Source organism: Palaemon carinicauda, chromosome 6 (genome assembly GCF_036898095.1).
Source record: "Palaemon carinicauda isolate YSFRI2023 chromosome 6, ASM3689809v2, whole genome shotgun sequence".
Lineage (NCBI taxonomy): Eukaryota > Metazoa > Arthropoda > Malacostraca > Decapoda > Palaemonidae > Palaemon > Palaemon carinicauda.
The window spans coordinates 158,321,755-158,336,285 of record NC_090730.1 but is presented as its reverse complement, the minus strand read 5'-3'; the positions used below and the strand labels follow the sequence as shown (position 1 = coordinate 158,336,285).

General features: G+C 36.6%; 1 long non-coding RNA gene across 1 annotated transcript in view; it reads right to left on the bottom strand.

Moving 5' to 3' along the window:
* Window positions 1–3,186: 3,186 nt before the first annotated feature.
* The window catches only part of LOC137642251 (uncharacterized), an 11,932-nt gene continuing 587 nt past the window's right edge, over window positions 3,187–14,531 (bottom strand). The window contains exon 2 of the long non-coding RNA XR_011044715.1: window positions 3,187–4,168. This is a non-coding gene — a long non-coding RNA (uncharacterized lncRNA). The remainder of the gene's footprint in view (window positions 4,169–14,531) is intronic.

The window sequence follows — 14,531 nt, the reverse complement described above, 5'->3', positions numbered from 1 at the left end:
TCAGCAGTGTCGTCTATATCATTTACGTTAGGATTGTTCTTTTGTATGTTCCCCTAGAGTTGTAAAATTGCTCTTTGTATTGTAAATAGAAAACACTTCCTAAAATTCACTCTCTACAAGAGTATATGGCCCTGCCTGGAAATCCAGATTTGGCACAGCATGCAAAGCTTACGTAAAACAATGCTCACCTGTCCGGAAAAGGAACCCATACGAAGACCTTTGACCTAGGAATTTTTCCATTTGCTTGAGAGCTGCTCTAGTGGCACAGGTGTTCAAGTCCCACCTGCTGTGACGTCATTGAAGTCCAGGCTATCCATGGATATCTCCTTAAATCAAACGATTGCTCAGCGGACGATGGAGGACTCCGTTACCAGGAGTCGTTGGACTTGTGACCCGAGGCGGGTAGGATACTTAGAAACTAAACCAATGACCCCGATCAGCCAAGGTTGTATATAGGGGTGGACCGGCCTGTTGCAAAATGCTAGCTACATCAACGACATTGTCGTTATCCAGACGAGGGCTCGTCAGTTACCGAAGTGAGTGCTACTAAGTGTGTGGCCCCACACAAAATTCCCCCTTTTAGACTTACAGTATAATACTTTACTTTACGTTATACAGTATAATTTCTGACTTTATAATATTCGGCCTGCGCACTGAGATACATTGTATTTCATATTTGGGTACAATTTTAATATATTTAATGAAAGATTGAAATAAGCAAATCAGTCAATGGCTAGGTTAAATAAAATTTAAAATCTAATCGCACGAAATTACATATAAAAGTAAGGCTATATATCAGTTTAGTGAAATCAGTGTTACTGTATGGACATGACATGAGTCGTGGTATGACAATGAAACAATATCCAATAGATTTTGTAGATTTGAGAACAAAGCCCTCAGAATACTATTGGGAGATAAATGGCAGGGCAGGATTATAAATGAAACAAGAGAGATTACTCAAGTGCCATATGTGGTTAAGATCATGGTGAGGGGTAGATGGAGAGGGTTTGGGCATGCTCTTCGACTCCCCAAGAGAGATTAGTTCACCAAACATTCAACTGTGCTTCAAAAGGCACTAGAAGAGTTGGAAGCCCGTGGGCTACAGGGCTGAGGTCTATGGAACCTGACATGGGAGATGATAAATGGAGAGGTATTGCATTAAAAGTTCAAGATAGAGACGAATAGGGAAATCTAACCGAGGCCTTTTGCGTCAATAGCCATAGGAGGTGATGATGATGATGATACTTTTATTTAGAGAGCATTAGAGTCTCAGGTCATTCTCATTGATCATTTATTCTATTTGTGTTTAATGAGTTTTGAATTTAGGTACTTTTTCATGTTAAGATGTACGTTACTTTGTTGTAATTTTGTATAATAAAGAAATTAGATTAGGTTATAACCACTCTTATCCTTGCTCCTTTCATTTAGGTAATTGCGTGTTAAAGTAAGAAAAAAAAAGATTAATTATGGGTTCGGGATAGGTCCCAGTAAGTGGAGTTGTATTATGAGGGAATATTAAACTAAGTGTATCATAGGTAAGTGATATTAACGAGTGTATGCTTTTTGTTCTTGTGCTTCGAAGATGAAGATCCTCATTGCTAAAGTATAGCAACAACAACACTCCCTTCCCTACTTTCAGCGAAATTATCTTTAGTGATTTCCTGTTCAGCATTTCACCAGGGTCGCTAGGACGGATCCGAAATAGAGCCTGAGAGCGAGTGGCTTTAGGAATGACAAATCCAAAGTAATCTTAAAACATCCTCTATCTTAGTTTGCTCTCGTATCTATGTTGCTCTCTTTCTATCATTTAGTGTCATTCCCGTTATTGTTCTTTCCCTATCTGAGCTGTAACAAGCTTATGTTCTAAGGTTTTAGTAAGGCTTGGATCACACTTGGGCGATACGACTATGGCGATGCAGTGAGATATGGATTTAAGAAAAATTTTGAGCATATTGCCACACATCTCCATTCATCCTGGGGGTGTTTCGTGCCAAATCCCACAGACCGAGATGAGCGTCGTCACGTGTGCGAAACATCCTGAGCTGCCACACCGAATCGCAACACTGGCGAGCAGAATGAAAATTGAAGCTCCAAGTTTCTGATGCAAAAGTTGAAACTGGTAGGACCATGTGATTAAATACTTTCTTTTTAGAGAAAGGGGCAGTTTAATTTCTACAATCTTATTGTTTACCAAAGGTTCGCCATCCCATACTTATCTTTCTTTTAATTTCGAACTCATGATCTGGGGAAACACTTACTGTCTGACCTAAATACTTATATTCATTAACAGTCTCTTAAGACTTGTCCATAACTCGTATTTGTTGTCTCTGCATTTTCACTGAGCATTATCTTAGCTCTGCTCATATCCTTTTTTTAGTTTTACATTTATGCCTTCTCTATCATCCTTTGCAATTCTTCCCATGATTCACTAGACACAAACTATGCCATATACAAATCTTAAGCTATTAAGGTATTCCCTAATAATGTTAATTTCTATATTTTCCCATTAAGAGATCTTAAAAACTTCTAGGCATTATTATTATTATTATTAATTGCTAAGCTACAACCCTAGTTGGAAAAGCAGAATGCTATAAGCCCAGGGGCTCCAACAAGGAAAGTAGCCCAGTGAGGAAAGGAAACAAAGAAAAATAAAATTTTTAAGAAGAGTAACAACATTAAAATAAATATCTCCTATATAAACTATAAAAACTTTAACAAAACAAGAGTTAGAGAAACAAGACAGAACAGCTTGCCCGAGTGTACCCTCAAGCAAGAGAACTCTAACCCAAGACAGTGGAAGGCCATGGTACAGAGGTTATGGCCCTACCCAAGACTAGAGATCAATGGTTTGATTTTGGAGTTTCCTTCTCCTAGAAGAGCTGCTGACCATAGCTAGAGAGTCTCTTCTACCCTTGCCAGGAGGAAAGTAGCCAATGAACAATTACAGTGCCAAAGTTAACCACTTGGGTGAAAACTATATACTGTAAATATACACACACAAGAAGAACTATGAAATTACACAAATACGAGTATCTGAAGACATTTTGCATGGAAATTCATGAAATTATTATTGTATTTTGCATAGAAAAAGTTTAGATTTCTTTTAAATAGCTTTTGTGAAACATTTTTTTTTATGTATGTCGATACCTAGAATACACCAAATAAAGGTGATATAGTAAAAAAGTATTATGATTATATATTCTTATTGGGACAAACTCGTAATACAAAGCCACAGACATATTTCCACTGAACATAAATGACCTGTCTGACATTATTGAAAGAATATTAATACAATGTATGACATTTTTTGAAAAAAAAAGTTTAGTTACATTTTTCACCGGTAAAGTCAATTAAATAAAAATTACCTTCTGATGAAGGACAAACATACCTTATTAAATATAAAGAGAGTGTTTGGTAATCGTCAAATCATAACAATTCGAAATTTAGAAATAGATATAGACTGGTATTAGTTAATACATGTTGTCATAAAGTCTAAAACTTTACTGAAGACATCAGTTTCTGCAGAATTAAGCAAGAAAGTGTCACCGGTTCTCTGTACGTTTGACGACGACTGGGTTAAGTCTACACCACACTCACAGACACACCCAGATAGCCCTTGGGGGCTCTTAAATTAGCGCTTAATTAATCCAGCAATTTATTATAGAAGGGGCCGGGTGCTGTCTGTATTAATTTTGAGGCTCATTAAAAAGATTGTAAGGACAAGGTGTGTCTTCAGAATGAGTGGCCATGTGGATTTCCAAGTACCCAATGTTTTTTATAACTTTGCCACAAAGTTGGCAAACAACCCAGACGCCATCCCTTAGATTCTTTTCCTTGTGGACATTCCAAACATGTTTATTTCTGGCCCCGCACTGGGTAAATGACCTTCCGCAATACATGCATCTGTATGGTTTGATACCAGAATGTTTGTAAGAATGTATTTTCAGTGTGAAATTCCTTACGAAGGACTCTCCACAAGTAAGGCACTTGAAACGCTTTCCGTCGGCCTTGCTTCTTTCTAATGACTTGCGATGGGTACTAGGAGTCTCTTTGATGGTGCTTGAAGACATTTTATAATCTGCCCTTTGATACAGACAATGGCCACTTTCAACAATTGAAGCAGAGTAATTTCTATTTTGAGCCACTCAGGCACTGCTACGAATATCCTCTGAAAAAATACAGATGGTCAGAAACTGATTTGCAGATTATTATTATTAAACAAACCCTTCATAATTATCCTCCTTACTCAATAATTTTCAGTCTGCAAAGGACTTCATACCATTCGCATACTAAGCACATACATGCATAAATACATAAATTAAATACTATATTAAGAGGGAAGTTAGAAGAGAATACACAATGATAATATATGAACTATAAGGCAAGGGTTAAAAGCATATAGTTAGAAGCAATGGGGGAGAGATGTAAAATTTCGGGACAATGTCCGAAGTTCAGCAGGAAAAAGTGTAAGTGGTAGAGAAGAATTAGATTGGATTACATTGACTGGTGCTAGAGACTGCGAGGTCATTCAGCACCCAAGAAAAACTGGTGGAAAATTCAGTTGTAAAACCAGTAAATGGTGGTATGAGAAAATAGGTTATTTAGTAAAAAAAAAATATTTTTGGAGAAACTCTTGTACAGCTATAGAGGAGTATCAATAAGGGAATCTTAAACTTACCAGTAATGATAATGAAGAAGGGTTATAAAACAAAGAGGAAAAGGTGTGAAGATTATTCTAAAAAAAAAAAAAAATCATAACCAAGACACATGATCTGGAGTGAAAGGATTCCTCTGACAATGTAGTTTGTATTTTGAAGACACAGAATATTGGATATAGAGTACAGGCAAAATTGAATTAAGCTAGAGCAGAAGGACTTAGTATAAGGTTGATAAAGCTTTGAAAAGGAATTGCAGATATTAGGATTTCAACTAATAGGGAGAAGAGTGAAAAGACAGCAGGAGCTGATGAATTTTCAAATGATATGCTGAATGAGGATGTTGATAGTTTGAGTGGTTGATCAGGGTTTTATTTGATATGCCAATAAATAATGCAGGAGATGGTAGCCATTTTTTTAGAGGAATTGTGCAAATGATGATACAAGTATAAAATTTGACACTTTCTTTAAATCTGGCTATTTAGCCAATTGAAAATCCTAGACCTAGATGATGGCCATTTTTCAAGATGGCTTTCACCTGAAGTTAACAATTTTACTTAGAAGTATTTATACGTATCCGATTTACATGATCTATCTGTTTTTCATTTTGCAAGATTTGCAACACAAAATTCAAACCATACCACTGGTACTCCAGCTGCTATTGCTACCATGCACAGTTGCATAGAGATGTGCAGGGAACTGCTGACCATAAGCTCCTCCATTAACTTTGTTCAATACATTATTTTGCTTGTGTGCATGATCAATCACTAAGGCAGAGACTTGTGGATGACTAAATTCCTTTTGGGAAACTTCCTATCCTCAACTGGATATTGTTGATCACGTGACATAGTATCTCTGAGGTGAATTTGGTTCACTGTGCATAATTGACATTGCTATTTGCAATGTAGTCAGTCACCAGTTCTGAAAGTACTTAACCTTACAAGTTGAAGTTACTGTACATTATTTGAAGGAACGCATCAGGGGGAGTATGGTAAGCTCCATGTCCAACACCAAATTCTAGAAGTGAAACTGCGGGCTCTCTTTCCTCCGTTCTTTACATAAATCCTCAAAGATTTTATCTGTTATGTCAGACTCTTCAGAACAGTAATCTTGGTATGCCTTTTTCATAAGGTTGTACAAGCAGTGTTCTATTGCTCTTGTCTTGTCCTGGTGACACTGGATACACAAAGGTTAGACTCTGCTGTACCAAATGAGGCCACCTCTCCTTCCAAAATAGCATTGGTCCACTGCTGTCCTCTAGTAATGTTCCTTTATATCTCAGTGCAACCCCTTTTATATGAATTCCACGGAAAAGTATCATGAATTTGTCCTCTCCATTCTTGAGCCATTGTATTTCTTTGGCCAGAGCATACAATGGATAGGAAGCAGCAATGACAGGTGTCTGGCCTGGGTTCAAGAAAGCTAATGTATCACAGAGCTTCACCATGACATGCATCATCGTCGAAAGAATGAACTTGGTCTTGCCACAGAGGACTCATTGCTAAAAGTTTTGCAGTGTTTTTGGGTGCTCACTGAGAGTTTATGGGTTCTCGCCGAGTGAAGCCGTTTGTATGGAGCTCTGTTGAACACTCGCCCTGGGCCGTGTTTTTAGCTTACATTTTTCGTTTATGAAATCATTGAAAAGATTAGTTAAATGGATATATCTACACTGCGTAGACGAAGCCAGAACAGCCAAGTTACATATATCAAAATTGGAGGAGGCAATGAGAATTAGAGACGATGCTTTGATTGAACAAGATGCGAGAATTGCTAAATTAGAAAATCAAGTTGCGGTGCTTGGCGCACAGCAGAAAATTCCACCCAGACCACTGACCTCATTGAAAAAATTGATGATCTAGCAATAAATATGGAATCAATTAGGGTAACACTGACGGAGCCTAAACCAGAGCAAATAACATACGCTGACTAAGTTAAGGAAAAGAATCTACTGGTAATTAAATCAACAAACGCAACAACTAAAATTACCGACAAAAAAAAAAAATGAGGTCGAACTTGCACTTAAAGACATTCCAATTAATACGAAGTCAACTTCAAATGGAAATGTTGTTGTAAACTTTGAAAACAATAATTTCAGAGAGGAAGCAGCAAACAAGATTCAGAAATTGGTTGCCGACACAGACGAGAAAAATCGAAAAAAAAAAAGATATGCAATATATACAATGATGAAGATGAAGTAATAAATACCTTGATTAAAAGAAATCGTTGCCAGGACCAAATTCAAGGCATAGAAGAGAAGATAAGTGTGGTATTAAATAAAAGTGTTGCAGGTTGGGATACCCACTACATGTTGAAATGTTCTGAAGTTTTGAAGGCTATTCATGATAATGGTGACAACGTTATGTTGCGATGAGGTACTTATAACATACGTGATAGGTACCCTGTAGTCACCTGCTACTGTCAGAGGTATGGACATTTTTAAAACGATTGCAAGTTTAAGACTGATGATAAATTCTTCAGGAAATGTTTATAAAAACATTCCACCAAAGAATGTAATTCTCAACTGTCAAAGTGTATAAACTGCTCAAGTTAAACAAACCAAATGACCACATAGTAGATTCAAGAAATTGCAAAGCTTATGGCTTGAAATTGAAAAGACAAGCAGAAAATACTGGTCATGGATACTAAGTATGTCATAAACTGTGGATAAGTAAATGATATTTACAAATGGGACCCATTTGATGTTTCATCTTAAGAGAAGATCTCTCAAAAGTTTTTGTTATATTCATTTGGCTACAAAACCGCTCAACTGCCGTATTTAAGTATGGTAGAGAAAGGAAGGGGATATGACTAAAGCTATATTGGGAAAGCATTGCTATCCTACAGCATTTTCCTATTTAATAGAATATTTCTTCGACTTTGTAAAATTAAGTTGATTTGATATTTCTTCGTTTAAATAAAGGAGTTTTCATTCTTCATCTAGAGCATGTTTATCAGCATATTTCGCTGATATATGTTTTTTTGGATCCACAACATGATCGCCGATTCGCAGTTATCAATATTTACTCAGATAAGCATAAACATTATTAATAACCCGACATAAACATGATTCTCGAATGCTAAATAGCGAAAAAAAAAAACCGAAAATTAACAGATTTTTTCACTATCCAGTTGGGTATTGTCGATTTAAAAATCGAAAACTAAATATCACGTGCAGCTCAAGAACTTAATTGGGTATTATTATTATTATTATTATTATTATTATTATTATCATTATTATTATTATTATTATTAGCCAAGCTACAACCCTAGTTGGGAAAGCAAGATGCTATAAGCCCAAGGGCTCCAATAGGGAAAAATAGCCAAGTGAGGAAAGGAAATAAGGAAATAAATAAATGATGAAAACAAGTTAAAAATAAATCATTCTAAAATAGTAACAATGTCAAAACAGATATGTCCTATATAAACTATTAACAATGTCAAAAACAGATATGTCATATATAAACTATAAAGAGACACATGTCAGCCTGGTCAACATAAACACATTTGCTCCAACTTTGAACCTTTGAAGTTCTACTGATTCAACTACCCGATTAGGAAGATCATTCTACAACTTGGTAACAGCTGGAATAAAACTTCTAGAATACTGTGTAGTATTGAGCCTCATGATGGAGAAGGCCTGGCTATTAGAATTAACTGCCTGCATAGTATTACGAACAAGATAGAATTGTACAGGGAGACCTGAATGTAAAGGATGGTCAGAGTTATGAAAAATCTTATGCAACATGCATAATGAACTAATTGAACGACGGTGCCAAAGATTAATATCTAGATCAGGAATAAGAAATTTAATAGACCGTAAGTTTCTGTCCAACAAATTAAGATGAGAATCAGCAGCTGAACGACCGACAGGAGAACAATACTCAAAACAAAGTAGAATGAAAGAATAAAAACACTTCTTCAGAATAGATTGATCACCGAAAATCTTGTAAGACTTTCTCAATAAACCAATTTTTTGTGCAATTGAAGAAGACACAGACCTAATGTGTTTCTCAAAAGTAAATCTGTTGTCGAGAATCACACCTAAAATTTTAAAAGAGTCATACAAATTTAAAGAAACATTATCAATACTGAGATCCGGATGTTGAGGAGCCACCGTCCTTGACCTACTTACAATCATACTTTGAGTTTTGTTAGGATTCAACTTCATATCCCATAATTTGCACCATGCACTAATTTTAGCTAAATCTCTGTTAAGGGATTCACCAACCCCAGATCTACATTCAGGGGATGGAATTGATGCAAAAAGAGTAGCATCATCTGCATATGCTACAAGCTTATTTTCTAGGCCAAACCACATGTCATGTATATATAGTATGAAAAGTAATGGGCCAAGAACACTACCCTATGGAACACCGGACATGACATTCCTATACTCACTATGGTGCCCATCAACAACAACTCTTTGAGATCTATTACTTAAAAAATCAATAATAATGCTAAGAAACGACCCACCCACTCTCAACTGTTTGAGTTTGATAATAAAGGCCTCATGATTAACACAGTTAAAGGCTGCACTAAAATCAAGGCCAATCATACGAACTTCCTGACCACAATCTAGGGATTTCTGTACAGCATTGGAGATTGTAAGGAGGGCATCACATGCTCCAAGGCCTTTACGAAAACCATATTGCAAACTAGGGAATAGATGATTACCTTCAGCAAACCTATTAAGACGTTTTGCCAGAACACGCTCAAAAACTTTAGATAATATGGGAGTTATGGAAATTGGGCGGTAATCAGTTGGACTTGAGCTACCACAAACACATTTACATAGAGGAGTAACATTGGCAATCCTCCACCAAGTGCTAAGAGCTCCTCTTCTTGCTAACTTGCGCAAAATAACAGATAACTTTGGAGCTAAGAAATCTGCTGTCTTTATAAAAAACAATGGAAAAATACCATTTGGGTCTACTCCTCCATAAGCATTAAGGTCCACCTACAGAGTTTTAATTTCACGAGATCGAAAAGCTAAACTAGTTAGTTTAGCCTCAGGAAAACATGAATGAGGAAGTTCAAGTTTTTCATTACTCTGTTTACTGTCAAAAACATCAGCCAAAAGGGTTGTCTTTTCCTTTGGACAGTGAGTGACTGAGCCATCTGGTTTAGGTCAAGTAGGAACTGTTGCACCTACACAAAAGAGTGCAGATTTAAGGGTAGATCACCATTTATGTTCCTGAGTTGTAACAAAAAGGGTTTCTTTTATGGTTAAATTGTACTCCTTTTCAGTTGAGGCATAAACTCTCTGAGCAAAAGCTCGAAGCTGAGTATAGCTATTCCAGGTCAAATCTGATCTGTTACCCTTCCAAAGATGATAGGCCTCCTGCTTCTCCAAATAAGCAAGTCTACAATCATCATTGGACCACAGTTTGTCCATCACTTGGTACCTTAGCACACGAGAAGGGATACGCCTATCAATTATGTTGACTATATTCTCATTCAAAGGGACGAACAGGATCTATACTTCTATATAATTGTGACCAATTCAAGCACAAAAGATCATGCAAAATCCCATTCTAGTCTGCTTGGGATTTCATATAAATTTTACAAGAGTATGATATATCAGGGACAGGCTGCTCAGTCTTCACTACTAATGAAATCAAAGCATGATCAGATGTCCCAACTGGAGAATCAACCTCACTAGTTATAACGCCAGGGGAGTCAGTGTATACGAGGTCCAAGCAATTACCAGACCTGTGGGTAGCTTCATTTATGATTTTCTCACAGCCTGATTCAGAGGCAAAGTCTAATGCTCTTAAGTCATGGCGATTGGTAGGAGAGATAGAACTTAATCACTCCCTATGGAGAGCATTAAAATCATCAACAAAGACAAAAGAAGCCTTTGTATCATCTTCTTGTATCTTAGCCATAATGGTAAGAAGACAATCAAAGATAGAATCATCCATGTCTGGATTCCGGTAGATCGAACACAAATAAAAGTTGTGCCTGCCACAAACTTTTATTACCTGAATCTCATGACATCCACATTGATATCAGGATTATATGAGAAGCAGGGTACTCAGTCCTAATATACACAGCCATTCCCCTGGCCCTAGGGATGGCATCACGTTTCAACATTATTGGCTTCTTAAAACCAGTTATAAGGAGGTCAGATGAGTGCCTCATATTAGGAACCAGAGTTTGAGCACAAAAGAATATCCTACTGTCTGGACGCAACTGTAAGGTCTTGAATATTTGCATAAAGACCACAAATATTGCAATACAGAAGACGACATTGACGAAATCTAGGACATACTGGTCCCGGATTTTGCTCATTGTCTCCAGACAGCATAAGAATTAATAGAAATAAAAAAAAGAGACATCATACTTAAAAACTAGACTAACAAAAATTATAACAAAAACAATATGTACAGAATTATAAATAAAGTGATTGATGAAACCCATAGACTATAGTAAAAAGTTGGAAAAACTGGTCAACATGGAGGAGCCGATACACCATGCAAGGCTAAATACCCTCCAGGATAGCCACTTCAACTGAAGGGAGAACAGTAAGGATGGTTTTGAGAAGAAAAAGAATCAGAAAAGGAGAAGACAACCTCTTGATAAACCACCAGCCATCCATGGCCCTTCTATTAAGCCTGCCCAACACACCATTTAAAAAAAAACAAGAGGAAGAAAAAAAAATAATAAGATAAAATAGTGTGCCTGAGTGTACCCTCAAGCAAGAGATTGAAGATATTAAGGCTTTTAAGAGGAAATTGAAAACCTTCTTATTCTGCGAGTGCTTCGATAGTGACGATTTAACAGTAAGCAAGCGATACCCAATGTGAAATGCTGAATGCTCTCGAATGAACAGGATAAAACAACAGTGGAGGTCCTGTAGAGAGTTGGGTTCCCTCGCTGTACAGGACCAGAAAAAAAGCCCTTAAAGTAAAGTTAGTAAAGAAATGCTCACTTCAAATGGTTGGCTCCTCTTCTGCGTTGCATGGTGGGCTGACCCTGTGATGCTGACTTCATCAACTGATGAGGAGGACTTCCACCAAGAATACTCTTCTTCTAAGTGTGACAAGATTGAGTATGGTACTGGTAAGTACTGGCTTGCTACTGGAGGAGGATTGGGTTTTGCAATCTGTATGCTGGTCAAATATTGATATATGATTCTGGAAACACTAACTTTCTTAATGTTAATTTCTGCCAGCAGTTTGAGAAGTTCGTATTCATCGCCAGCATTTTCATTGCTTGGGTGTTGGAAAATGGACACTGTTTGAGTTGCAGTTGCAGTAGGATTATGATATATGTTGTCCACTGCTGCAGTAACTGTTGTGAACAGCTGCTTTCTCAACACAATGCTGTACAGAAATCCTTTGATTGTGGTCAGGAAGTTCGTATGATTGCCCTTGATTTTAGTGCTGCCTTTGACCGTGTTAATTATGAGGCCCTTGTTTTCAAACTCAAACAGTTGGCAGTGGTTGGGTCATTTCTTAGCATTATTATTGATTTTTTAAGTAATAGATCTCAAAAATTTGTTGTTGATGGGCACCATAGTGAGTATAGGAATGTGATATCCGGTGTTCCACAGGGTAGTGTTCTTGGCCCATTACTTTTCATACTATATACACATGACATGTGGTTTGGCCTAGAAAACAAGCTTGTAGCATATGCAGATGATGCTACTCTCTTTGCAACAATTCCATCCCCTGAATGTAGATCTGGGGTTGGTGAATCCCTTAATAGAGATTTAGCTAAAATTAGTGCATGGTGCAAATTATGGGGTATGAAGTTGAATCCTAACAAAACTCAAAGTATGACTGTAAGTAGGTCAAGGACGGTGGCTCCTCAACATCCGGATCTCAGTATTGATAATGTTTCTTTAAATTTGTATGACTTAAAATTTTAGGTGTGACTCTCGATAGCAAATTTACTTTTGAGAAACACATTAGGTCTGTGTCTTCTTCAATTGCACAAAAAATTGGTTTATTGAGAAAGTCTTACAAGATTTTCGGTGATCAATCTATTCTGAAGAAGTGTTTTAATTCTTTCATTCTGCCTTGTTTTGAGTATTGTTCTCCTGTCTGTCGTTCAGCTGCTGATTCTCATCTTAATTTGTTGGACAGAAACTTACGGTCTATTAAATTTCTTATTCCTGATCTAGATATTAATCTTTGGCACCGTCGTTCAATTAGTTCATTATGCATGTTGCATAAGATTTTTCATAACTCTGACCATCCTTTACATTCAGATCTCCTGGAAAATTCTGTCCTGTTCGTAATACTATGCAGGCAGTTAATTCTAATAGCCAGGCCTTCTCCATCATGAGGCTCAATACTACACAGTATTCTAGAAGTTTTATTCCAACTGTTACCAAGTTGTAGAATGATCTTCCTAATCGGGTAGTTGAATCAGTAGAACTTCAAAAGTTCAAAGTTGGAGCAAAAGTTTTTATGTTGACCAGGCTGACAAGAGTCATATTATAGTTTATGTATGAGACATATGTTTTTGACGTTGTTAATAGTTTATATAGGCCATATCTGTTTTGACGTTGTTACTGATTTTAGAATGATTTATTGTTAATATATTCTCTTCATTTATTTATTTCCTTATTTCCTTTTCTCACTGGGCTATTTTTCCCTATTGGAGCCCTTGGGCTTATAGCATCTTGCTTTTCCAACTAGGGTTGTAGCTTGGCTAATAATAATAATAATAATAATAATAATAGGGGGACAGATTGCTCAATTATCAACATACTGAGAAGCAATTGGCTCTCTTAGCTGTGCTGTTACCTTTTAGAACCCTGTCATATGATACACTGAGCCCATTCTCATTGAGATTTTCAATGGTTTGTTTCTTCCTCGTCTTGGCAAGCACATAGAGGCCCATATAGACTGCAAAAGGTGTTTCACGGTCCTTGGCATGCCTGTTGACATGGGCTCCCTCCTTGTATGTCTCAAAGCAGTTGTGTTATAGGAGTTGTCAGATTTTTAAGCCATGCTTTTTTGTGAGACAAACCAGTATACTAAGTCATGGTGTTCAGTATCCTATAATTTGGTTATATAAAAACTAGAACCAAGACTCACCATGAAAAAGGGTCGTATAAGTATTGGAAAAAATATTTAAACTTTCAATAAAATAACGAATTGTATGTAGACATTCCCACCCACGTTAACCACAAAAGATCCGACTCCCTATATACAGTATGTATATCATCAAAGTAATTGTATCTCGAAACTTAAATAAGTGTACGTTACTTTACTTTTACTTTAAAGGTTACTTTCCTGGTCCGATAAAACAGGGACAACATTGAATTTAGATAATGAAGAATTTGTTTGTTCAAAATTAATATTGTGTTTTAGTTACACTCTCAATAGCGAGATAGACAATCACGATTATAGTAAGTTATAGAAACTAAGAATTTAATATTCTAAGGATTTCTTTTGGGAAGTTTTAATCAAGAAATACTTTTTGAAATCTCTCACTGGTGCTCTCTTGAGAGAGAGAGAGAGAGAGAGAGAGAGAGAGAGAGAGAGAGAGAGAGAGAGAGAGAGAGAGAGAGAGAGAGAGAGAATTTTATTATGAATTTTATATACATGCAGTATACTTTATATACTTTAAACAATAAAATATCTTAGTGAAAATCTTAAAACGTTATAAAACCGATTACTATCTAATATCCTATAAAAATTTTCTTTTTTACAGTACCAAATAGTCCAAGTAAGTTGGCAAACCGGATTGGTGCTATTTTACTGTACTATAGAGGGGTTGTGTTGTGCTGATACGAGAGGTATTCGTAGCTACCTTGAACGAGTTTAAATTACTATAGATAATAATTCTCGTAACCTGAAAAAGTTATTTTAGATTTGCAATTAACTGCTACACATTTTGTCCCGGAAAACGAATGCT